Source organism: Pipra filicauda, unplaced genomic scaffold (assembly GCF_003945595.2).
Source record: "Pipra filicauda isolate LSUMZ 115617 unplaced genomic scaffold, ASM394559v2 scaffold43_size3849885_pilon, whole genome shotgun sequence".
NCBI lineage: Eukaryota > Metazoa > Chordata > Aves > Passeriformes > Pipridae > Pipra > Pipra filicauda.
The window spans coordinates 308,400-319,487 of NW_024104576.1; the positions used below are offsets into that span (position 1 = coordinate 308,400).

Below are 11,088 nucleotides of genomic sequence, written 5' to 3' on the forward strand. Positions count from 1 at the left end.
AGAAGGTATCGCCACCAACAACTGGTTTTGATTCTATACTTTGAAACTAAGACATATTTTATAAGCAGCCCTTTGCTTTGTGGGATCATAAGATCAACTTGAAGCTTAGCTTATGAGACACATACACCACCTTATTGAGCATGTTTTCTTCTTTCCATTCAGCAAGAAAAGCTTCATACTTCTGACAAATATTCCTCCTACACAGAGCACTTTTGCACAATCCAATTAATAAAAAGTGGAAACAAAGATCACAGGGTCAGATTTTTTAATATATTTTCCAATGATTTTTCCATATAAAGGCATGCAAATGCATGTTGGTGAAGGGTTGGTATGCAGATTTCTGCTAGGTGACTGTAAAAACTACCAGAGGATACAAGGTCTTGTTGATCTGTTTATTTGAGAAGGTTTTTCTGTTCAGTGGAACAGCTTCAGTTAGAGAGACAACAGACACTTTCTGCCCACTCACACCACACTCCAGCTCCTGTACCAGCATCACAGTGGCTGAGCCTCTCATATGGAGGAAAGGTGAGAGATTTGTGTTTGAACCATCTCCAGCAGGACAGGAAGGTGAGATGGAGTCTCTAAGACTCTTCATAAGTGACCCAATTTTCACTGTAAAATAAAAAATAATAAAAAAAAAATTAAAAACCGCACAATCATATAAAATCAGGCAGCTGTGGAGTTTAGATTCCTCCATATGTAAGCGAGATCCAAGAAAACTATTTCAAAATTACAGTTCTCAGTATATGCACTTCAGTTTTGCCTGTTTTAGGCACCTACATCATTTTTGCAGGAGTTCCTTATACTGTGTCCTGGAAAGCAGTCCCATTAATTCCTGAGCAGAAGAACTACAAATGCTACATTCCCCACCACTGACAGAGAAGTGGCTGTTTCTCAAGCTGCCTCAATACTACCAGTGACCAAATTTCTCAGCTGAGAATATTTCTGTTATTCAGAAACAAGAGGTCTTGTGATTGAGCGTCTGTGAGAGCAATTTTGTCTAGCATAAAGTAGTTCTTTGGAGCTAAGCTCTGCCTCTGCACACAGCAATTATTAAGGTATTTCCCTTGCACAGCGATATTTTGAAGCTAGGCCTGTGTGGCAGTTTGAGCCACATTAGAAATCCAAAATCCAATTACCAAGCTTCCCCACCCCTTCCCACAATTTGTCCTAACACTGAAGAGAAAACTTTCAGGCCAGAGGCTTCTGTAGGGGAAAGGGGAAGTATTTACATTTATTTACGTAAATAAATATATTGTACAAACTAAAAGCAACTATATATATGTATATATTACACTTCTATCAGTCCCTTCAAAGCTTCTCCTTTTAACTTTAGTCCAGGAAAAGCCTTTTCAGGCTGATGAGTAACCAGTCTCTCTCTCATGGGAGTGTTCAGGGACCCGAACGCTCCCCCCTCATCAAACTCCAGCTGTTTGTGGAAGTCCTTCCTTCCTCACCAAGTCCAAGAAGGTAGCTCTGAGTCCTTTCTCCTTGGTCCTGTGTCATTTCTGCTGTGTGATCTCTCCCTCTCAGTCTCATACCTCGGTTCACTGCTGCTGTAGTGTAGCTTATCACAGTAGGCGTTTGGAATCTTCATTCCTCCAAGTCAGTTTTCGGCTGCCCCTGGTCAAATCTCTGTAGGGCAATTCCCGAGCCCTTTGGCCTGTCTCCAATTTCGCCTGGGATTCTTTTCCCTAGCGCCGAGCTGCTCCATTATCAGCCCGTCCACTTGGCTCTGCTTCAATGCTGAGCCTTGCACCACTCCCACTAAACAGTGAGAGGAAAAACAGCCCCTTCTGCAGCCTGGCTGCAAAAAGGGGGGGGGAAGAAGAAGAAGGCCTGGTCGCAAGGCCTGCCTCTCTCTCTCTCTCGCTTACCAGTTGTTTGTGAGTCACGTCCCTCACAAACACTCACTCACTCCAATGCTGTCTCTAACTCTGCCCTAGGCAGAGCTGGGGGGCTGCAGGGCTCCCCTTCCCCCTCGGAGCGGGGGAGAAGGAGCCCAGCCACCCCCTGGCCTTCTACACCCACACGCAGCAGACACCAACAGAAACACTGCCAACAGCTTCCGGTGCTGTGTATATGTGATTTTGAGCAGAAGCGAACAAGACGAGTGGTAATTGGCTCTCCAGGGAACACTGTCCTGGCACCCAATCACCTCTGAGCCCCCCGACTCTCAGGGGGGGCCAATCTTAACCCATGACAGCCTGAATGATCCTGAGTCACAGTATGGAGCTCCAAACTTCTGAATCTTCATTACAATATTACCTTCTCCTTCGCACAAAGAATATTTGGTTGTCGAACAGGCAGTCAATGCTCTCCACAGGTATCTGTCTGGCTTCTCCATCCAGCTGTGGTCACTAAGCCACTAACAGTCCTGTTAGTGAATTGTACCCCAAAACCAACTGATCCAAATCCCTGTGGGCCATGCTGGTATATAGGTCTCAAAGTATTTGCCCTTCAGGTGTTAATCAGGTGGGTGCAGAGCAGCCTGAGGCAGGGGAGGTTTTTTCCCAAGGCACTCCTGTGCTAGATGCAGGAGGAGGCTGTACCACAGAATCAGAGAATCACAGAATTGTTTGGGTTGGAAAGACCTTTAAGACCATCAAGTCCAACCACTAACCTATTACTGCCATATTCACCACTAAACCATAGTATCATAGAATCATAGAATCATTAAGGTTGGAAAAGACCTCTGAGATCACCCAATCTAACCATTAAGCCAGCACTGCACCACTAAACTCTGTCCCTAAGCACCACATTTACATGTTTTTGAACACTTCTGAGGACATTGATTCCATCACTTCCCTGGGCCGCCTGTTCCGGTGCTTGACCACCCTTTAAGTGAAGAAATGTTTCCTAATATCCAATTTAAACCTCAACTGACACAGCTTGATGCCATTTCCTCTTGTCCTATTGCTTGTTACATGGCAGAAAAGACCAACACCCACCTATAACGCTCCTTCAGGTAGCTGTACAGAGCGATAAGGTCCTCGCTGAGTCTCCTTTACTTCGGGCTAAACAAACCCCATCTTTGTCTTAGATCAGTTGGAAAATTATTATCTTTCTTCCATAAATAAATATGGTTCTTTTTATTTCACTGTTAGAGTAGGGCCTGCAGATGTGACCCAAAGCTTGGTTCATTGCTTTCAAATAGAACAAAGAAAGAACCAGATGTGGATGGCAAAAGTTGAATAGTCTTTGGCCAGGAATCTCAGCTAAGGAAGACCTACAGAGGGCTCCATTTCACACTGCTCCCAAGGGGAAAGGACACTTCTTCTTTAGCTGAAAAAATAATGACCACTCTCTGAAAACCATATATTTCATAACTCACAGACATTTTACAATGGCAATAAACTTTTAATTTAAAGCATCAACGATGCGATCTTTCAAGAGGTAATGGTTGGTTTAGTCTCTGGCAGCTCTTTGGTGCAAATCTCTTGGTCTTCACTTTTCATGGGTCATTAATAAAGAGACAAACTGCAGAAGAGAAACTTGATCCATTTAAATCCATGCCATTAGTTCTTTTGTCCTCTTTAGCAATTGTATCCAGATCCAGGTAGTGACTGGAATTTTCCACAAACATCTCTTGCTGTTCCATTTTTCTTTCCTTTTAGGACAGTTGTTATTTTGGTCTAAGCATAACTTTTACCTACAAGATCTCTTGCGTGGAGAGGAAACTTGTTATATACTGGTATTTTATTGACTTGTTTTATTTCTAAAAAATTGCTATGTCTTTGCATAACTCTTGGTCTGGAATGTATTGTTTTGTTGCCTAAAGAAACATTAATCATAAATTCAAGAAAGACAGGGGAACAGAAATAACAGAGATGAAACTGCAACAAGAAATGCATAAAACATTGGAAAGATGCAAATAAATTCACCAAACATGCCTGTTAAATCCTAAGAATATCAATGATTTTATAGAAATAATGGCTTACATGCTAAAGTAAAATGTTTCTGATCATGACTGTTGTATTCTGTTTTGATAGCCCAAGATATTCTACTGTCTGAAGCATCTGAAACGTTGAAGTAATTTTCCTTTTAAAGTAAAAAAGTATCAGAAACTTTAATAGAACTAAAAATAAAGGATTTTCCTACCAAAACAAAATAGAACAATTTTAAGTAATTTATTTTAAATAAAGATAATTACTTTCTTTTATTAAAAAAAATGCTATGAACATTTTTAGCATAAGTAGACACTAATTTTTAAATCTCTTTACTTGACAAGTTATTTTCTTTGAAATATGAACCCAGAAAATTCTCAACCATTTCAGTATCTGAGATCCTAAAAGGCAGTAATTTTTGCTTGGTGCCAATTATTCCATGATAGTCATCGTGCTATGTATGGCACTGTGTGTGTTTCTTATGCTTATTTACCACCTTAGAAATTGAAAGTTATTTTAAAATATTAAGGAAAGGTAAAAATTGTCTTCCAAATACAATGGGGAACACTAAAATAGACAAACATCTACTTTATTTGGTATGTTCAGTCTGAATTCTTCCAAGCTAAGCACAGAAAAGACAGAGGATCTGAGAATAATGGGCCTCTTTTGATGACTTAGTCAAGGGCACAGTGAGGATAAAACTGCAGAAACATAAATTCCTTCAATGCAGTACCAATCCCCATCCAAGGCTGCCTTCCCCTTCCCCTCACAGTGTGGTGGGAGGGTCCATCAAAACTGGCACTCATCCTTCTTCACCATCCTGATTAGGGATGCTTTACCCATAACAATGGAAGGAGGAACCAACAGCTGGCATAAGGGACTGCTCAAAATGTCTCCAATTCTTTTAAAACTAGCCAGTCAAGGAATCTGTTTATCCATGTGGAGGTATGATTTGTGTTAAAGTGTCACTCAGAGGTGGACATGATCCAGGGACATGATGCTGGTAATGGTCCCCTTCCTTTCCTTCTGGGGCTGGAAATCCTGGGCACAGAGCTGGGAGAAGGACAGAAGAGCTTGTAAACTCATGGTGTCTGACCACACCAGCATCCCACTACGTGGTCAGAGTCACTAGGGATGTGTGTAAGTCAGGGAAGGAAGAACAGTGCTCATTTGCTCTTCTGATGCCTCTTCTGGTTTTACACATGGGTGGGAGTTTTGGCATTAGGCCCTTAACTCTGTCAGGTTTGTCACTTAAAGCTAGGGAGAATAGCGCTGTTACCCAACATGAAGGAGTTCAGAAAATAACTACCATAAAAAATGTGTTTCTAATGTTAACAAAAAGAAAAATAATTACAAAAGCATCAAAAATGCTATACAAAGGATTTACCTACTCATTACCTATATCACTTGTAGAGGATTTGAATGGATTTTAGCTGCAGGGAGTCAACTATTCTGGCTGTGTATACAGTAAGGACTGCACAAACAGGCACATTCTCCATTCAGATAATACAATCAACCTCTTATTGCCTTACATTACACAGCAGCATCAGAGGCACATATTGTCCCAGTTTGCTGCACACTCTACCTGCTTCCATGCTTTGTCCAACACTCTTCCTCTGCAGGAAATTGAGCCCATGGTCTTCTTCAGCATATGGATGGGCTTCTTCTTAGGGGTTCCTAACATATCATCACTTAAGTTAGGATGCAAACCAAAAAAAATACATATTTTTTTAATCTAATGGGAAAAATAATCCAGCTTTAACAAATCCTAAATTATGCATTTTTCCTATCTATTAAGTACAAAATTTCACTTAAAGAATCTTCTAGTGTGCATCACTGTTTCTCTGCCTTGTCTTTCTTCCCGACAAAGACACAAGTGACTCATACCCTATCTAATGCGGCCCTGACCTGTAAGAAACACAGAAAAGAACATGTTTAACAGAAAGGTGAGAAACACTAAATAAATGTATAATTATTTTGTTTATCTCTCAGAGTATGCAATCACACAAATAAATGCACACACAGCTTTCCATGCTGTTTTACTAAAACAAATCTTCAAACCCACAGCAACAAACAACCAGTCACTTATTAGTAAGAATCCAAATAGTTATTACAGAGCCTGACTACTCGTCCTTTTGAGATGTAAGTATCAAAATTGCTTTTTGAAGAAGTAAAATGCAAAAGCAGTTTAAGTTCAGGATTCAATTTTTTCCTCTTCTTTTGATAAATGCATTTACATTTTAATTTTCAGTGTTTTCAATTTTCATCAGTGAAAGGCTGTATCCCTGGATGAAAAGCACAATAATAAAATGTTCTCCTCTCCGTAATTTTCTTGTAATTCACAGAAACGATCTGAGGGCATATAGCTCATGACAATATATATTATAGCGTTCAGTGCAGAGAACTCAATTGTTAGGGCTACAATTTCAAACATATGTATATTAATGAACTGGCTGTGGCTTCATTTTGAATTCCTAAAGACTTTTTTGCTGACATGGAATCATCACTGCTGTAATCTTACAAATCTGCTAAGATTGTCAGAACTGTGCATGTTATTTCATTTATTCAATCAATATAAATGTCAATGCCAATTATGCTGCAGAAACACATATAATAGTCCTATTTTTTTAAGTCCATATGGCACCATAGATTATGAGAACAGAACAATGCAACATGCCATGTCTTACATAATTTGGCAGGCTTTATTTATAAGAACATACCATAAATCCTGTTCTGCTTTTATTGCAATCAGTTCCCTTTCTATACTCAAAATGATAAAGCAGATTTTGCTAGTGAAAAACAAAACAAAACAAAAAAATGTCCAAACAAACCTAAAACATTATGGGACTTTATCTATAGCATGGGACAAATTTTAGCTACACACCCTAATCACTCTGGCTCCTAGAAACTGAAAAAAAAATATTGCAAATTGTCGAACAGACAACAGCATCTACAGCTAACAATTGCTCATTGCAGTACCAATTATAAAATGCAAGATTGGTGTGCAAAACTATAAAAAACACACAGACTCTATTCTGAAAAAAAAACCAAACCAAACTGATACATCAATAATAACAGTAGCTGAGAAACCAGAGGATAACACAAAATACATAGGAAGTCAACAAAAATCTGGAAGATAAAGCTCAGAAGTGAGGAGGAAAAACAGCACAGAATGGAGAATGCATTCGGCACACTGCCAAAGAATAGAGACAGGCTGCAAGTAATAACTGGCTTCCTTGGGGGGTCTGTGATTTCATCTCCGCATGGAAAGCTGACTGCTGTAGGGAAGTGTCCCCCTGACCATGCTAAGGCAGCTCAAAGAGCTGTCTGAAGGCTTGCTCTTTGGGGAAACTGCATTCTTCCTTACTGCAGATGCTGAAACAGAGTGTTTCTTATGCTTGCAGCAGACACCTTGCCCTGCTCACATTAATTTCTTTTTCCCCTTATTTCTCCCTGCCTAGGTTTATGGAAGCTCCCACCAGCACTCCTTGCACCCAATTTACTTATATCTTCTGATGAAGTTTCATTTTTCAGGGTTGGTCAGCATTCTCTCCACATGTCTGTGAGGTTTTTTATCCTCTTTCACTGCAGATGAAACTAAGATGGACCTACAGCCATCTCTCCTTCAGCTCTGATGCTGCTGAAGGCACTATGCATAGGCCATCCTTTGCCAGCTCCACATCATCCCACCAGGGGAAAAGAGTCTCTCTTAGAATAGGAGGTGAACAAGCCTGGCCTTAGCAAGCCAGTGACTGTCAGCTTGCTGCTTTCTGGAAACACATCTAAGGATAAGCAGCAGGAAGACCTATTTAAGCTAAAAGTTAGAACTTGCACTATTGTTGTGGTTTTAAGGGAGGCACAAACCACATCAACCTGGAACCAAACACATAGACAATAAAAAGTTGGTCTAGGAGTCTAACTTCTTTTAAGAGAAACGTCAATAAACATAAGAATAATATTATATAATATAATCCTTGCTTGCTCAAATCTGGAGTGTCCCCACAACTCATACTAATTCAAACATGAACATAATATGAACAGTAAAGTACTTTAAAAGTAGGAATGAAGCATATTCACTTCTATCATAATTATTCTAAACATAATATGTGTGAATTTATTGACATATTGATGTTGTCAATACATTTTTCTTGAGAAAGAGTCTAATGAACCAGCTGAAATATGAGTATTCTAGTGGAATTTAATATATTGCACTTGTTCACTCACAAGATCATGCCCTTCACATTTTTGGAAACTTAGTCAAGATTGTTGTGTTCACTCATCCTAAATTTATTTGACCTTAATCCATGCTTGATGATGCACTGAGAAAGTCAAAAGGGACATAGCAGACATAATAAGAGATGTGCCTCACGGCAGGAAGCAGTTTATTCTAATGATTATTTATAAACTCCTTCAGTTCCCCAAGATGTGCTTTAGCAGTGGATTATAGTTTTCTTCAGCATTTTAGAAGCTGTTCCTAATAATATGGTAGATTTTTCTAGCTGTTAGAATTGTGTTTCTGATTAATTTTTTATCATCTGTGATACCAGAAGGAGATACTTGGCCCCAGTCACAGACCATATAGCCAAAGAAAGGGAACTTCGCAGCTGAACACCTACTCCTACTACAAGCAAGCAATTGAGTGGCTCTCTAAGATAAAACTCCCTTTGACTTCTCCAGATAATTTTTTTTCCCAAGTTAAGACCCTAGGGCTTAGATGTGAGTCTGCAGTGCCAAGGAGCTGAACTGAGTTTTACTACTCCATTACTCATGTGCCTCTATTTTCCCCCAGACTCTCTATATCGCTGCCAGAGTTCCTCTGCACCTTGCAAGAGATGGATGAGCCAAGAAACATGTCTTTAGCAATACCTGTAGCGCTTGCCAAGTGCCAAGTCATCTATTTTACGTAGGGTATAAGCAGTAGCTCTGTGTGCTAGACTGCAGGCCTACTGTCCTGTAAATAAATCCTGGTCTTTCCAAGTTGACCCTCTGCACACATTTAAACACTTCATCCTTCAGAACTCAAGGCTGCCCCAGGACGCACAGCAGCTACAGGAAGGAGTCTGCAGCCACAGACAGCTCTGCAGTAAGCTACTGGGGACATCAGCAGAGGCAGTTTCCCAGAGAAGTTGATAACCAAAGTGAAGATTAGAATTTGACCACTTCTGCCTGTGACAGGGAGGTAGCTGCTCTCTCCTCCTGCCCAGGTTCAACTCTGGGATTGCAGAAGCTGAAATTTCCCTCACAATCCTTCTCAGCAACCAGCCACAAGGGACAGGGAGTCCACAGCGGAGTAGAGAGAATAAGGGAAATAAACAATATGATAAGCCAAAGCTTGCTGTTACCTGTATATGGTGTTGCTCTCTACAAATGTCTGGCAGAGATGTTTGCTTCTTAGGAACCACTAAAGTTATTTGCAAGCTGCTTGTACCACAAAGTGGCTGATTGTTCCTATTCATAGGCAGGGCTAATTTACCTTTCTGCCCAAGCAATTTTCATGGAAAACAGAATTTTAGACAACAACTGAACAAACACCTTCTTTAAAGAAAGACACAACCGACAAGCAGTAGCCTCCCTAACCCCAGTGCAGAATTGCAGCTTTTATGTAGGAGTCCGAAAAAAATCTGTGATGGGTGAGGAGAGGGAAATCACCGCATCCTTTCAGGATTACTTTTTGCTCTTTCGCACGTACTTCTCCGCGGGGCTGGATTCTGCAGGATGGCAGCAGTTGGTGAGGATTTTGTGCATGCTGCAGTGTCACTGCTGATCCAACAAGGTGAGATAAACTGCGTCGTGCTGACAAGCAATCCCACACAAGTGCTGTGACCATTACATGCACAAAGACACTGAGCATTCAACCTGCGAAGTCCTGGGGCATGCAGTGTCGTGGGAATTAAGTGCACCCCCTTCTTCTGCAGCACAGCCGCTACCCCTGCATCCCCCTTTCCCATTTAAGTGCAGGCACAGAAGCTTCTCTCTCATAAGGACAGACTCAACCCCCAGCTTGTGCAGAACATCTCAGCACATCTAATCTGTGAAAGCCTGTCCTCTCTGTGACCTTCTGCAGCCCTAGTACCATGCCCCAGCTTATCCCAGGTACAAAGTGGAAAAAAAAATACTTAGAATGTGCTTTAGTTTTCTTAGTCTGTAGCTTCTGGATTTGGTGGGCTTTTCTGCTTGCAGCTGAGCTGACTTTCACAGCAAATAGCATAGATTAAGTGCTGTGCTCTGAGCAGGGATTTCTCATTTCATACATCATTTATAACTTTCTGCAGTGATTCCACAAAGTCAGTATCTCTCCATAACACAAAGATGAGAAGGATGGAAAATATAGCTGAAAAAGTGACAAACCTGCAAATTGCATTTATGTAGAATTTTGTCACCACAAAGCTTCTACAGCAATTTTATGGAAACCTAGCAAATTCAGTATAACTAAATTTGCAGTTTAGGAAAGTTATGCATTTATGGATTTCAGCACAGTGCCATATTACAGCTTAGCAGAGATGCTAAATATCTCTCACACAAAATGGAAATTAAATCTGCTATTATATTTTGTCAAATCAGGTCTTTGCCTACAGTACATTGGGCATAGATTTCACTGCTCTTCCCTCACAGAAGTAGCAGTAGCAGTGAAAAATCATACAAACAAAACCTGCTTTTGCAAACGTTGCGAACACTAATTACATCAGGTTGCTCTATAACTGGCAAATGATACCTTTTTTCATTTTTTGTTTCTCTGGGATATTCCATCCCTCACTCATTACCAGAAAGTTAACTTAGGCTACTACAGCAGAACCCCACTACATTTTAGTGACATCCACATTCCAGTGAAGTAAGCAGGAAAAATTCAACATTTTTTATCAAAGCCACAAACTGCTCCTTTGTACTGAGTGCTTGTTTTTATAGTCAGAGCCAGTTGCCAAAACGCTGGTCCTGATTCTGCTTTCATAGCTGGATAATCAGGATTTACTACAACGTAAATCAGTGAAACCAGAATGGTGTAAATGAGAGAACCAGGGCCATCTGCTGTGAATTTCCAGATACCAAAAAGGAACTGATTTTCTTACCAGCCTTCAATTCCTAATGGGCAAAGGTTTACAAAGAAAAGTTCTATGGTGCCTGTCCCCATATTTAACCGTATCTTAAGCCAATAGGAAATAACGTCTGTAGGATACACACACTCAAATACACACACATATGAAAA

At 40.5% G+C, this 11,088-nt stretch overlaps 1 long non-coding RNA gene across 2 annotated transcripts; it reads right to left on the reverse strand.

Annotated features, from left to right (window-relative positions):
- Window positions 1–248: 248 nt before the first annotated feature.
- On the reverse strand, window positions 249–2,017 carry LOC113995806. Of its 2 annotated transcripts, none has more exons than XR_005565208.1 (2): window positions 1,542–2,017; window positions 249–612 (listed from the first exon to the last, which is right to left on the reverse strand). It is a non-coding gene; the product is annotated as an uncharacterized LOC113995806 (long non-coding RNA). The 2 variants fall into 2 exon arrangements; XR_003543543.2 differs by having other exon boundaries at window positions 1,458–2,017.
- Between the last annotated feature and the right edge of the window lie 9,071 nt (window positions 2,018–11,088).